This window comes from Hipposideros armiger, unplaced genomic scaffold, assembly GCF_001890085.2.
Source record: "Hipposideros armiger isolate ML-2016 unplaced genomic scaffold, ASM189008v1 scaffold_1091, whole genome shotgun sequence".
NCBI lineage: Eukaryota > Metazoa > Chordata > Mammalia > Chiroptera > Hipposideridae > Hipposideros > Hipposideros armiger.
This window is the reverse complement of record NW_017732441.1, coordinates 241,849-258,299: the sequence shown is the minus strand read 5'-3', so window position 1 is coordinate 258,299 and position 16,451 is coordinate 241,849. Positions and strand designations below refer to the sequence as shown.

The window sequence follows — 16,451 nt, the reverse complement described above, 5'->3', positions numbered from 1 at the left end:
CATATTTATAGTTTCAATGATTATTGCATATTTTTAAGATATTGCATATATATATATATATATATATATATATATGTATGCAAGAAGAGATGTGTAGTCTGTGTTTGTTTCCATGTTTGATTCAACACTGCTGTCTAAACTTGCAACTGGCACTAAATGGTGTTAACGCCTTGTGATTCCCATAAATAAGGAAGTTTTTTGTCATTTAATTCAGTTCATCAATGTCAGAACAGGTTCCCTCAGACTTTGGAGATAAGTTTGGCTTAAGTTACTGGAACTCATTCATGAGCAAATTTAACCAGGATGAGGAAGTGTACTGTGACAACTTCAAACATAATTATGATTTTATTTCTTAGATAGAAATTGTGCTAAATTTAAAATTTTTACCTATATGTAGATATACTGGTGAACTCTGTGAAGGAAAGGCCTTTAATTCTTCAACTCTGGATGATCGGTCGGCGTTACTGCATTGCCCTTTTGCAAATGAGAAAATTGGGAAGTGAAGTTACTTGCCTAATGTTAGACAGAAAGTAAGTAAGTGTCAGAGTCAGGGCTTAAACCACAGCTATTTGAATTCAATACTTTTCCCACTAAACCACAACTAGTGATTTAAATCTATTCAATACTGCAGTGTTATCCAAGAGCCATAATTTGTGATGTTTGTGCTGCTGCCAGGGCTGCTGCCTAAATATTCACAAATATATGTGATTACAGTCACGTGCTACATCATGACATTTTGGTCAACGACGGACCTCATATATGATCGTGGTCCTATAAGATTATAATGGAACTGAACATTTTCTATCACCTAGTGATGCCTTAGTCATCATAATATCAGAGCACAAAGCATTACTCACATGTTTGTGGTGATGCTGGTTAAATAAACCTACTGTGCTGCCAGTTCTATAAATGTATAGCACATACAATTATGTACAATATATAATATCTGGTAATGATAATAAATGACAATGTTACTGGTTTGTGTATTTACTATAGTTATTTTTTATTGTTATGCTAGTGTATACTCTTTGCACTTATTAAAAAAAGGTTGGTGTAAAACAGTATGCCGTGTTACAACAGCGGTGGCCTCAAAATCTCATGTTTACTGTGTCTCTTGATTGCATTATTTTCTCTTGTGTTGTTTTGTGTAGTAACATGCTGTACAGGCTTGTAGTCTAGGAGCAGTAGGCTCTATCATATCGTTAGCCTAGGTGTGTAGTAGACTATACCATCTAGGTTTTTTTTTTCTTTTTAAAGATTTTTTGGGGAATTGGGGGAGGGGGAACAGATAAGTTGTTGTCCTTTTGTTCTTCAGTCTTGTGGAGGACGTTGCTTCACTGGCCCATGTTGGTATTATCATTGCACTCTTCCTGGGTGATGTCAGTTGCCAGCCCTTGGACGGCCGCTCATGGTGGCTCACGGCAGCCCCACTGCAGCCTATGCCATCGCCGGCCAATCATAGCAGCCCAGCTCCAGGTTGAGCTGTTGTTCACAATCTTAGCTGTAGAGGGCACAGCTTACTGGCACATATGGGAATTGAACCAGCGGCCCTGTTGTTCAGAGCTCGCACTCTTATCAACTGATCCACTTGGCCGGCCCAACACCATCTAGGTTTGTGTAAGTGCACTCTATGATGTTTGAACAATGCAAAATTGCCTATCCATACATTTCTCACAACACATCCCTTTCATTAAGCAGCACATGACAGTATTAAATATTTGGAAGATGCGACGAAACAAGTTATGTCTTATTTTCTAGCTTTATTGGGGATATAATTGATAAATAAAAATCATATATATTTAAGGTGTCAGTGTGATGGGTTGATATACATATACATTGTGAAATGATGACCATAATCAAGCTAATTAAACATACCCATCACCTCACATAGTTACCTTTTTTTAGTTTAGTTTTGTTTTGATTTTGGTTTGGTTAGAACACTGAAGGTCGACTCTCTTAACAAATTTCAAGTATAAAATGTAGCATTATTAATTATAAATCACCATTCTATACATTAGATCCCCATAACTTATTCATCTTATAACTGAAAGTTTGTACCCTTTGACCAACATCTCTCCATTTTCCCCATTTCCCAGTCCCTGGGAACCACCATTCTACTCTCTGGTTTTGAGTTTGACTTTTTTAGATTCTGCATATGAGATCATACAGCATTTTGTCTTTCTTTGTCTGGCTTATTTCACTTAGCTAATGCCCTCAAGTTTCATTTGTTCATATTGTTGCAAATGGCAAGCTTTTCTTTTTTTATGGCTGAATAATATTCCATTGCATATTTATACTATCTTTTCTTTATCTAGTCATTGATTGACAGACATGTAGTCTGTTTCCATGCCTTGGCTATTGTGAATAATGCTGCAATAAACATGAGCATGTAACTATCCCTTCAAGATACTGATTTCATTTCCTTTGGATATATGATATGCCCTGTAGCATGATTGCTTAATCATATGATAGTTTTATTTTTTATTTTTTTGAGAAAACTTCATGCAGGTTATGCATGTTTTAACAAGCGAAAGCATTTCTAAATTAGATCATCCATGTTACCTGTTTTTTCTCTATCAAGATGTTCAGGGGTTATAATACAGTAAGTGCTAAAGAATAGAGGAATGGGTGCAACACCCCGATCTGATATGGGTGCAGTACTTCTGTGTGTTCGGAGATGGAATGGCTGCCTACAAAAGATTGACAACAAGGTCAGAGGGCCTCAAGGTGTGATCCTACAGAGTGCTCTGGGCTAGGAAATTGTGACCTGGGAGTTATGTAATATACATAGAGTCATTTAATGTGAGTGTAAAATAGTCTTACTTGTAAAAATGAGGAGATTGATAGAGATCAGGGGTCCCCATGGTGTCTGCTGGCTGATTCTGCCTTCTCTTTCCTGGGGCCGCCATGACATGCACAATTTTCCTTTTTAAATTCTTCAGGAGGAATTCACACTTGACATTTCACCATGGGTCCCATCACTCTCTCTAGTTTAAACAGGCTGTCTAATTCAAACATTTGTCACTTGTTTGGCCCCAATGTAGATGAATTCCAAGGTCCCTTCCTGCTCAAAAATTCTCTGGCTGTTTCATGTACAATTGGCTGATTGTATGTTGTTGCTCATGAATAATAGCTCAGGTGTGCTTCTGTTACAGACCATACTGTTTTGGGGCAAAAAGGCCTGTTTCAAATTTGTTCCAGTTTCTTCAGTTGCCAAAAAATAAAGATATCCCTCACAGAATTAAAAAAGTTAACCTAATATTCTAATTTATGAAAATTCTTAAGAAATGCATTAATTACTGGACTCATCAGCCAACAGAGCCAAAGGTAGTTTTCTCAAACTTAACTGAGCCAAACCGAGTCTAATTCTGTGATACACAGAAACAATCAGGTTTCCAATGTCTGATGGTCTTGATTCATGGAACTAGCTTACCACTCTTCAAGAGAGGTGGTTATCTTTGCATTTATCATCATGTCTGGTTATCTGGGTCTATGAAAAAACATATATATATATATATATATATATATATATATATATATATATATATACACACACACACACACACACACACACTGTGAAATTATCTCTTAATATTAATAGGTATACTCTTTGCATATCTCTATAGCATCAAAACTATCTTAGCTCATTTATTATTTGAAAATATGATTTTTAATGACTGTTTAATATTTTGTTAGGTACCCTAACTTCGGGACTTAATCTTCAGTTGTTAATCACTTAGGATGTTTTCAATTACAAACAAGTACTGGAATTGCTCTCTGTAAAGTTAGCAATGACCACTAATCATGCAACCCAATGACGTCTTCTGGCATTTGGGATGGCTGCTACATCTCTGAGATGATCCTCTTTGCCTTTGATCCTCTTTCATTTGCTCTGATTTTTCATCCCTTTCTCTCTCCCTAAATATAGATGGTCCTCAAAGCAGTGTTCTTCACTTGCTTACCTCAATAGACTCTCCTCTGGAAAATTCATTTTTCCCAAATGCACATTTTCAGTCTAGAAATATCTCACAATTTCTACCATCTCTTTTTTAATTAAACTTTCCATCTAAAATCAAATTGGACTAACAAGACACGAGTCCACCACTTCATAGTCGGTGTAGAGGCCTGACCACTGCACTGTATTTCTGAAGCTGATGTTGAATAACATTGTATGTCAGCTATAATTATATATACATATAGTCACGGGTCATGGAGTAGAGTGTGGGAATGGAGTGAATGGAATTGTACTAGATAAGTATGATATCGGGGATGGGAGGGCAGTAGATGGGGGAGGGGGACTGTTTCTGTGTGAAGGGTGAAAAGGATAACTATTGCATTGTTCTGTACACCTGAAACTAACAATAAAATAACAAAATAAAATAAAATAAGATAAATAAAATAAAATTGGACTTACCCGACCTAATATAAGATTGAACTTAACTAACCTAAATTTGGGACTTCTGTGACCTCCATATTTCTTTTAACGGTACCAACTATTGTCTGAATTGTCCAATGCAAAACTGCTCATATAAACTCATTCTCTTTCATCTTTTCTGCAAAACATGTCCAAGTTCTTTCTTTTTTCTCCTTTCCATTTAATTTCACTTTCGCTGAAATTTATTCTTCACTCTTTCAGTTGAATATTACTCCTATTCACTTCATTTTTAAGCTGACCAGTAGCCTCATTAAAAAAAAAAAAAAGGTAGTCTTTGAAGTGAAAGTCAGTGGTAAAACAGGTTTCAATACATATCACAATATAAAAGCCATTTGAACAACTTTTTGATACTTGCATCACAGAAGAGTTTTCTTTATCAACGTAGAGGGATGAGAACAGGGGTGTCTTTGTTCCTATTTCTTCAAGGATTTCTGACCTGGAAGGTCTTTCACTGTGTGTACCCTCTCGGATTACTTTCTAATCCTTGAGAACAATCTACAGTGTTTTAGGCGTACCCAAGCTGATAGCACCTCTGATATGGTCTGATCTACCTGGGATGTGCCCGTTTCCCTGAATCATCATCATGTTCTTTAACAAGAAATCCCTCAAAAATTGCCCTACAACGGTCTGTGGACAAAGTCAAGTCAAGCATTGCACAGATATGTGTCATTCGGCTCTAATACAGGCTGTACATTTTTTAAGCTCCCTTATTATAATGACAGAAGTATTTCTGTATAAATATGTGAAATAAATAACACATGCTATTTATGTGTATAGTGGTGCTTAGACAGTTTGATTTCTTTGTGAAAAAGAAATAAACTGGGAAGGTTATTATAGGAAAGCACTCCCATGTGGAGAAGACCATATGTTTGACTAAGGATTTTATCATATTAAGCACCCAGCTGTCTTTGGCCATTGAAGCTTTCTTGGACAGATATGCGGCTGAGCATTTTCAAAACACTTTTCTGATTGCCAGTATAAAGTTTGGCTTCAGGGACTATCTCTCACATATTTGCCAGAAATAATGAGCACACTGATGCTTTTCCTCATTTTCAGCAAGAGAAACATTTTTGAGTACTGGAATGAGGTTCTATGGAAGGTCATATAATTACCTCCCATTAAAGCCTTTATAAACAGAATGGCTATTTATATTCCTGGAGTTCTTTTTTATTCTTTTCTTTTTTTAATGTAGCTCTGTTTTACAGTTAAAGAGTGATTCTGTGATAGTTCCTGAGGTCATTCTAGGTTTCATTTTGAATACTTCTAACATCTTAGGTAGGTTTCATTCAGAAAAATAGCCTTGTTTGGAAAAACTGGTTCTGGTCCTGGCTCTGTCATAAAGTTATTGCATAAATCTTAATTCTTTTGCCATTTCTGAAGAGGGTGTTTAAGGATAAACGAAATAATAAATGTAAATATTCTGTTGCCTCTTTAGAAAGGAATGAAAGAGAAATTCAAAACCATGTCCAATTGCTTTTTAATCTCTATACAGCTCAACTGCTGTGATGGTTGAGGCAATTAATACAAAAAGAGAAAAGGTTCGTATTTTGAAGAAATAAAGAGTGAGCACCAAAGTCAGGGAAGAAATATTGTTTTATGGAGTAACCTAAGCAGTTTCAAGTCATAGCAACATTATGTGCTAACTGCTGTGGGTTACAAGAGGGATCATTTCTCCCTTTCCAAATCTGAGGACTTTGTTTCTTGTCCCAGAGTCTGCCATCTCTTTCTGCATTACCTTTCCCAGCCCAAGCATCTGTTCTTTCCCCTGTGTGCTGTTAAGGTAAAAAGGAGGGTGATAGAGTGAAAAGTGCATGGATTTTATTTTAGACAGACCTGAGTTTGCATCTTTCTTTGTCACTTAGCATCAGGATTACCTTTGTAAAGTCACATACCCTCATGTGAGAACACTGAAGTAATTTCTTCTCCTCAAAGTTGGTACAAAATGAGATGATATCTAGAAAACAGTACAATTGCTGATACAAAAGGAGTTCTCAATAATTATTAGGCATTATTGTTCTGTTTTCATGTGTCTGAGAATACCACTGCCAATTTGGATATAACTATTTTAATCCTGATGAAAGGTATACAAATTGGGAATAGAAAAAGGAATACATGATAAATAAAAGCAAGAGATATTTGAAAGAGATAGCCAAAGATAAAAAGAAGCAAGCATAATTAATGCGAACAGTTTCAATTGTGATATATGCTTTTAAACCAAAACAACTACTGACAGTAGCGTTAAGTTTTCACATATAATTTGATGATTGATGCCTCTGATAATCTTCCTAAATTGGAGGCCACCATGGAGAAAAATATTTTCAATATGTTCTTAAAAATGCAAGTGTAGGTTGGAGGTTGTATGTTTGTTTGTGAAAGCCACGTGTCAGTTTTGCACAGGTTGTTTTCCGAATTAGAGAAACTGTGTATCATAAGGGTTAAAAGCCTGGGTTCTGGAGCTGAGTGCCAGGGAATGTATTTCACATTCATCACTTAGTAGCTGTTAATATATTATCTTGGGCAGGACACTTAACTGCTTTGCACTTCATGCTTTCATGTATAAGTTTGGGATAATAATAGTTCTGTGCAATGTGGTTCATGTGTGTGTGCCTGTATGTGTGAAAGTTGACTGAGTTAATGCATGTAAAGGGATTGCATTAGTGCTTGGCAAAGAATAAGTCTTCTATATTTATTAGGTATGGTTATTATTATCATTACTAGTAGTAGTAAGTATAGGGAAATAGTACGACTTGGAAATGATTATGTTTGGTAACCTTCCCAGAATTATTTTATGGCTAACGTTGACTTAGTACTGACTCTCTTTAATGACAAAAAAAGTCACTATTTGAGCCTAAAATAAGGAGATCAGTATTATCAGTATTTTATTCATGGATAAAGAAGTAAAACAGAGCTATGGTTCAGAAAGCTACTCCATAAAACAGAGTAAGGAAATATCATCTATTTGCATTTGCAAATAAAATAGAGTACTGGGGCAGAGCCTAAATTTAAGAAATATTTTTTTCAAGGAGGTATAAATCTATGGCAAAAACATGAGTCATGCTTTTATTTTGTTGTGAGATGCAACTCTAATCTAAGTCCCTGACACACACACACACACACATACACACACACACACACACACACACACACACCACACCACACCACACCACACATACAGTCACATTCACATTGAATTCAATCTTTGAAGGCATGTATTAATACTTCAATTGTACATGTGGGAAAACTGGATAATAGAAAGAATTCATGGTTTGTCTAAGACACACACTAAGAATTATTGACTCGTCCTCGTGTTGCTTTGTCTCTGTTAGAGCATATTCATATCCTGAGAGTATTACTGTTATGCCACTCTGTGGACCTTTGCTATATTTTGTTGTGCTCGGAAAATGTATAATATTTAAAAAGAAAGTTCATTCTTATAAATTAATCTTTATTAAGGAACAAGACTGCATTTCAGACAGAGAACCACTGAAGGCCTGAGGCTGGCATGCCAAGCTCTGGAAGCAGAAAGGGGAAGTAAACTCACTCTAAAGAAATCCAGGGCTCTGGGTGTTCAGAAAAGCAGAAGGCCAGAGATGAGAAGCTGATCACTAGACAAACTGGTAAAACGTGACCATGGTGACAGAGAGGTAGGATGGCAGCCACATTAATGAAGCAGGTTCTTGTCAACTTGGGGTGACTAATGCTGACAGCCAGCAGCATGCACCAAAGAGTAAACCGTGCTCTCTGGAGGCCTATCACAGAAGGAATGCAACTAATGAGATTCTGTGCATCACTCTGATGAAGTATGAATGAATGCTCATCAGGAATAATTGACCTAGAAACTGAGACCAGTATTTCAAGGGGCAGCTTAGAGCCAAGCCCCTACCAGCCAGTGCAGGCAGCTCCAGATCAAGTATGTGATTTTTCTAAGCCAACTTAGGGACAGAGCAGCCCTGTGTTTTTCCTACCGTTGCTGACAGGATTTTTCTGGACACAGTGTGCACGGATAAGTCTTAAAATAGAACAAAGCAAGGGTGGGCTAAATCTTCCTGGTTTTGGGTGCAGGGGAGAAGATAGGAACTCTGGAGTCAGACAGACCTAGATTTGAATTCTAGTTCTTCCATTTATTTGCTGTAAAATTGGGTAGATTACTTCATCTTGTTAAGTTTTTTCATCTCTATGATGGGGCTAAGAATAATTACTTCAAAATGCCTAAGATAACATATGTAATACCTTGGCACGTAACATGTTTTTAATACATATTGGTTCTGTCCATCCCATTTTATTTAGAGACAAAATTGATATACAGTGTACTGCCTGTCTTTTCCTGATTGTAATTTCTTCACATCATTGCTCCTTTCCTAAACCTGAAGATTCATTCATGCATTCATTCCTCGATTGAATATTGAGCATTTATAGTATGCTGGGACCTGGGCCAGGTCCTGGGATTGTAGAAATAAAGAACACAGCTTCTGCTTCCACATTGGTTACTGAGCACTGCGGAGTTAATGGATAACTTCAATACAATGTGATGAGTACAGATGCTAATGGAGCAGCTTGGGCAGATGGGTGATGGGTCATCGGTGGAGCCTTGTAAAGTATGAGTATGGGTTACTCAAGGAAAGGCAGGGGAGGATAATGGTGTACTTCTTGAAAGGGTAACATATACAAAGATACGAAGGCCTTGTGTAGATAACCATGAGCCTCTTTCGGGTAAAGGCCACTTATCAGATTTAAATGGCTTCCAATAAGTCAGTTAATTCAGCTCTAGTCAAGAACACACGTTTCCACCTTGTCTGTCTTTTGTCACTCATTGCCACCCACCTTGGGTCCATCTACATCTAACTATCAAAAGTTTTCTAAGCTGCTTCACTGTGTAAACTAACCAAGCTTTAGGACTAGGCCTTAGAATTACAGGCACAGTATTAGATGTTCTTCTAAATGATTTAACAATGTAACCACTGTGGTCAGTGCCATAGATGTGTTAGTTAAAAAAAAAAAATGTGTAGTTTTACTGGGTATTAACATTTCAAAGAAGTTGCTTTTATACTTTACATACAGCCCTGAAAAAGAGTATTATCGATAGAATAACCAAAAAAGGATTATGACTCCCTATCCTTAAGATGTGTGTTATGCTAAGTGTCTATTGTGTGCTATAATAGAGCTAGCTTAAAAACATTAAGTTTTGTTCAAACTTTTCTGTCAGAGCAAAGGATAGTGTCCTGAAGCTCTGCATGTTGTACTGTAGTTGAGCTGTGTGAGTGAAAGTGAGTAGCAATAAACTGAAGCCATTTACATAATGATCCATCTGAGAGCCCCAAATCAGTCTTTACTTAATACACCTGTGATTTTTGTTTTTGCTATGAAAAAAAATGTTAGAAAAATCTTTTTGGACACTAAGGTCATTTTCTTTGTATGTTACTGAAATATATTTCTCTCTCTCTTTTTTTTTAATTTTATTGGGAAATTGGGGGAAGGGGACAGCGTTGGGGAATTGGGGAAGGGGAACAGACAAGTTGCTGTCCTTTTTTTGTTCTTCAGTCTAGTTGTGGAGTGGAGGGCATCGCTTCACTGGCCTATGTTGGTATTATCATTACACTCTTCCCGGGTGAGGCAGTAACTCGCTGGTCATTGGACGGCCGCTCACAGCAGCTCACAAAAGCGCACGCTTGCTGCCGGCCAGCCCCACTGCAGCCTACACTGTAGACAGCAACTCACGGCAGCCCAGCTCCAGGTTGAGCTGTTGTTCACCATCTTAGCTGTAGAGGGTGCAGCATCACTGGCCCTCACGTGGGATCTGAACCTGGGCCCTGCTGCTCACAACTGTCGTCCCAATCCAACTCCCAATCACTGTGCCACTCGGCTGGCCCTGGAATATATTTCTTTACAATACTGCTTTGCCTAGTAAAGTCAAAGTACAGAGAAATGCATCAATATATAAAGAAAATTCTGAATATAAACGTTTACATTACTAGAAAAGAAATGGTAGCTGTTGACTCAAGATATCAAGAGGTGCTTATTCATTCATATAGAGCTTGGCTGTGTCTGTATAGCTTCCAGTGCTTCTGACATATTGGTTAGTTGCCTAACTGGGCACAAGACTAACAATTCAAATCAACCTGATACTTCAATGACGTGAAACTTAAAGGCCAGAAGAAAATATACTGACAGGGCCAAGAGTTTTATACTCTGTTGTTTAAACCTCATTATTTATCAAGAATTGAGAAAAGCCAACTCAAGTGATTCAGGGGGGAAAAGTCTCCGAACCAAATATAAGTTTACTTATCATTCTAAAGTATATTCTTCAATGCAGAAAGTCTAACCCAGGCATAAATTTATGTTCTTGAACAAATATTGGGTGTCCATATTTTGTTTATGTCAAGAGCCTCATTTAACACTTGTTGTCTCTGAAAGTGTTACAGGTTGAACGTCGTGTGTGTCTGGTGTCCTGTCTGATAGATCAGAGTTGTCTTGACAACAGAGAGCAGTAAGTTTATAGATGTGTTTTATTCTTCCTAATCTGGTTTTGAGACTTAAGGAAATTAACAGAACAGTTATTAAGGGCATTTTTCAAATAAAAGTCCCCATGCTACATTTAACCAGAAGGATACAGGCAGAATTGGGGAATAAAACTAAAACTAAAAATTTCCTGAAGTTATTATATCTGAATTGTTGACTTTTTAGGGAGTAAATGTATTAGTTATATTCCATTTAAGTGGAATGTTATCAGAGTGTGACTACATAAACTGTATAGATTTTTAATGGGAAGATATTTAGAAGTACACTTAAGAAATGGCAGACTAAAGACCAAGTGCTAGCTTGTTAATAAGAACTGTAGATAGTAAATGAATTATTTGCTAAGACATTTACAGGGAAAAGCAGGGGACAGATGCCAGCAACAGACATGAAGTTCCCCAGAGAGGTAACGAAGAGCTATGATAGCACAAAACCAGATGATCAAGGTATTAGAATGTGAAGTCTGACAAAAGCTCCGGGCAATATGGAGCCCATCCAATAATTGTGAAATAGGAAAAAGAAGAGATAAACCTATCTCCCCATCCTTGGATTCCAAAGACACAAGACCTTATATTGAAAGAAAACTCAACTATATTGAAGTTAGAACAAGAAAACCATAGATAAATTTAGCTATGAAAACAAGATAATTTTTATGGATAATAAAACTATGCATTTTTTGGTTCTAAATTAATTAAAGTTCATTTGTAACTCATAAAATAAATTGGTAAAATGTACTTTCAAGCCAATTTATTATATCATCAATGTAATTAGATTACAGTATTAATCAGTTGCCCAAAGAATTAGTGCATAACAGATAGAGATTATTAGTTTTGAAAAAAAATAATCCTTAGTATCAGAAAATATGAGCATCTCTGTTTTTATATGGTATTAATGAAATATGAAGAATAATTAGAGAGAATGAATTAAAGTGTGATGGAGCTAGAAGAAACTTCTGAGCTAATCTGTTGAGCCAGAGGAAGAAATTCATCCTTATTTCAAGCATTTTATAAAGAAGGTGATTTTCTATTTCTTAGATTGCTAGTATTGTTATTTAGTAGCCCAGGGGTGTACAGGACTCACCAGGTTATGGGTGGAGGAGGTTATGGTGGCAATTAATTCAAAGGCTCTATGAAACCCTGGCTGGGTGATGGCTCTAACTGCCAGTGTATAAGCCCACACCTCTCCCCCTGCATAAAGAAACTTTTCCTTTATCTATATTCTGCCTAGGACCTTGGACTCCGGCTTTTGCCTCTATGAGGCACCCCCCACCCCCATTTCCAGACTATCTCTGGGCATCTGTGGGAGCTTCTCATATACAGTCTCTGCAGGTCAGGGAGTTTTCGTCAGTTGCATCTAACTTCCTCTGGTTGTTGCTTCCTGACCTTTTCACGGAGCTGCTAGCACCAAAGGCAGAATGGCTAGTGCTCAGGAACAACGACCTCCCCTGGATCCCCATCTCTTATTGCTCTCACCCCAATGTTCTTGGCCAAATCAGTCTCTCGCAGGTCCCATGAGCCTCGGGCTGGGCGATGGGTCCCTTTGGACCAGTTTTGCTTTTGCCATTTGCAACACCAGGCTGTCACCACTGCCTCCCCGTTTGTGGTCTGCACAGGAACTACTCATAATCCATAGGTCATTTTCTCTTTCTGTTGTTGTCATTTTGTTTATTTAGAGTAGAGCCACTGCAGCATTGCGTGGGACTCTAGAATTACTCCTATTTTAGGGAGTAATTCCCTAAAATTAATCCTCCCTTCATTTTCGTTCACCTTTCTAGATTTCAGTTTGGTTCACTCAACTCACCATGATATCTCAGTGTCCCCTAACATTTAAAGAAATGTTTACATTTAAATGTAATTCACTTCAATTTTCAACTTTATGAACGAGACAAGTGTATTCTCAAGGTACCGAAGTGCTAGAAATCTTTCTGAAATAGAACCTGCGTTTTATCTGTGTATTTCACATATTGGCCAGGATTTGTATCTTAATCAATTTAATATGTTTAATTGATAAACAATTATCAGTTAAAGTAAAGTAAGGGACACTCCAGTCACAGAAGAATTGTTATTAGCTTAAATCTTTTCTTCAATTTTCTCTCTTAATTTTTATCTGTCATAAGTTAACTCTTGTTATTATTTGTGGTGCAAGTTGAAAGTCCTTTGATTGAGAATAAATATCTACTTTATCAGATGTGTCTGAATTGGGTGAAAGATTGTTTCTTGGTGTACATAATCACCCAGGTCTATTTGTTACCATCTTTTCATTAAGATTTAAGCTAAATCAGACGTTTGAACATCTGTTATTTTTTCAGACATGGGGTTGTATACATTCATGGTAGGGTTTCTGTCACCAGCATCAGAAACTGTTCATTCAGTGCCATTTGTGGGTTGGCCTGTTTGGTAACTGTACAAAAGAAGTTCATTTCATTTCAAACATTTTATTGCTTAAGGAACTATGACAGCACTGGGGATGTGGGGATGCCTTAAACGTGGTGAGTGTGCTGGTGGTGAAGAGGACAGAGGGAGAGTTTGTTTCAGATGGAGGAGATAGCATGTGTAGAAAGCATGGAGTGTGGAAACTACACAGGCTGTGGGACATTGGGTGAATGGTCAGCCCCAGCTAAAGTTACTAAATAGGGAGTCTGTTCCTGCAAGCCATAAAACCTAAGATTTAGACTGCACTCTGAGCAAAACAAAACACATCTCATGTCTTACAGATTATTTCCCCAAATGATTCAAGAATAAATGCTAAGTAGTATATACCCAGATGCTAAGTAAAACTTATGTGATGACAGGAAAGCATTTAAAAACAAAACAAAAAACAAAAAATATGTTCCTGGTAAAATTAGGAAGATGGTGGAGGTATGTTTCAAAAAGTGAACTACTGTGTCAAGAGACTCACTAGTGACTGGAAAATTGTAGAATTATCTTGGAGTAATCAAAGGAGGGAATTCACATAATACAAGAGATTATTATAAGAGTTATTGATATGAAGGTAACACCTGGTGCTGCTACTGCTAATGAGCTGCTACTGCTACTTTAGTTGAAAATACCTGCTATCAGCATGTTTTATGAGCAAAGATGTGCTAAAACAGCTCCCACATAACCCACGAGGGAAATTTCCATTAACAGAATGTTAGTGGTGGGAAAAGATCATTGTGATCTGAAGCTATCAGAACCCTTCTGAATACTTCAACTGGAACAGCCTGAAGAGAATATTTAGTCCAATCCTTTGTTTTACACATGAGCAGACTGAGGTTCAGAGAGGTACAGTGAATTGCTCAAAGTCACACAGCTGGTTAGTAACAGGGATGCTCCTAATGCACAGAGCTTGTCTCATAGATTTTGCTGCCCTTGTCCAGTTCCCTTATACAGAGGGTGCCAAAAACATGTATACACATTTTAAGAAAGGAGAAAACTGCATTAAAATTGTAATACTCAATATATACCAATAACAAAAGATGAATACGAGTCATGTGTACACATTTTTGTGGCACCCCCGGTATTAGTAAAAGAAACACTCTTTTTCTGTACTTGCGATGCCAAATGTGTGGGGTTTTCACATATTACAATTTTGACACTAGCTATGTGGAGTTAGCACAGACTCCACAGGTTAAGGGCTCAGTTCTACAAGACTGACCCCCACTTAAGATGCCAGTGACAAGCCCCAGTTGCCACCTGTACTTGTGATTATCAGGAGTTCCCACAACCCCCTCCTCAGTTTCAATAATTTTCTAGAATGGCTCACAGAACTTAGGAAAGTGCATTCGTTACTATTACTGGTTTACTATCAAAGATACAATTTAGGAACTGCCAAATGGAAGAGAGCATAAGGGGAGGGGTGCAGAGCCTCCACGCACTCTCCCAGAAGCTTCATGTGTTTACCAACCCGGTAACTTTATGAGTCCTTTGTTTAGGGTTTTTACGGAGGTTCCATTGCATAGGCATGATTGATTAAATCATTGGCCATTGGGGACTGAAATCAATCTCTAGCTGGTCTCCCCTCCTCTGAAGTCTGGGAGGTGGGCTGAAAGCTCCAACGCCGTCATCACTGGAACTATGTTCATTCCTTTGGGAAACAGCCTCTAATGTTATAAGCCACCTCATTACCATAAACTCAGGTGAGATTGAAAAGGATTTGCTGTGTATTAACAAAGGCTACTCCTATCACCTCTATCATTCAGGAATTCCAAAAGTCCTAGAAGCTCTGTGCCAGGAATGAGGTATCAAGAAAACAGAAATTTTCTTATTACATGACATATTAGGTTGTTAGATAAACAGGTATTTATGGGAGAATCAAGTGGCCTTCCCAAGTCATTTAGTTTCAGAGCTATAATAATAATAATTTAGCCCTTTTACTTTTCGATTTGAGATTTTTCTACTCTATCGCACCACATTTTGTAAGTAAGTACTTGTTTTCTGATCAAGGTTATATATGAGGCAGAAATACCAAATTTTAATGGAAATGGATTTATATTTATTTCTATAAAAGTTAAGTGATTTTGAGATATTCTGAGATAATTTTACTGGTGCATTTTCCCAGAGATCAAAGGGACCTTGTATTTTTTATAACATCGATGTATGAGTATGATATATGATTTAATACATAATTTAAGGGCCGGCCGAGTGGCTCAGTTGGTTAAGAGCTCGCTCAAGAGTTTGAGCTCTGAGCAACAGCGGTTCGAGTCCAGCCCGAGCTGAGCAGCCGCTGAGCTGCCAACAGGTGGCAGGATGGCTCAGCTTAAAAAAAAAAAAAACAAAAAAAATACATAATTTAATAATTCTCTTCAGAGTGGGAAAAGTCCACTAGGTGGGATGGTGCCATTGTCCTCATGGCCACTGGATCAGCAGATCATGAGTCCCCATGACTAGTAAGTAATGAGGTTGTAGGACTTCTGAGATGGAGGTGGCTTGTGGAGGGCTATTACATTAGGTGAGGCATTTCTTCAGTATTAAGAGTCATGTCTCAGGATTTTATATTTCATAATATCAAATATATGGGAACATGCAATCTTGGTTATTTTACTGTATTGAGAAGCTTGTGATTTTTACTATAGGGAGGTCTCGATCCTTGAGAAACATCAGCACCACGTCAGGCTGGGCCCTAGATGGTTTGGAGATGTGGCCCACCTGATCCATTTTTCTTAATTTGCCTGTAATACCGGGAAGCTGGAGGAGCTTGTCTATCTCCTATGTGCCTGGTTCACTGCAGTGCAACTGCTAGAAGCCGTGCCTTTTTTCTAGAAATCTGAAAGGTGAGCTCCCACACCAGGACACATCAGGAGCCAGAGGGGAGAAGCAGGAGCGTAGAAGTGATGGGTGAACAGGCCAGCGGAGGGGTGGTCTGGATGAGTCCTGGGGCTGGAGGCAATGGATCCCCTTCTGCATAACACATGGGGGAGCCGATGTTGTTGAAAGGCCAAGCAAGGGGCAGAGCTGGTAATGAGGATGAAATGTGGTTGCTCAGGGTCCTGGGGAGAAGCAGAGGTCAGAGTCTAAGGCCTAAA

General features: G+C 38.0%; 1 protein-coding gene across 2 annotated transcripts in view; it reads left to right on the top strand.

Annotated features, from left to right (window-relative positions):
• Positions 1 to 499: 499 nt before the first annotated feature.
• NXPH1 (neurexophilin 1) overlaps positions 500 to 16,451 on the top strand; it is a 72,394-nt gene continuing 56,442 nt past the window's right edge. The window contains exon 1 of one of the 2 annotated variants that reach the window (XM_019632160.1): positions 500 to 530. The gene's annotated coding sequence lies outside the window, so the exon portion shown is untranslated. Of the gene's footprint in view, positions 531 to 10,890; positions 10,920 to 16,451 lie in introns of those variants that run through there. The other variant, XM_019632159.1, reaches the window with a different exon arrangement.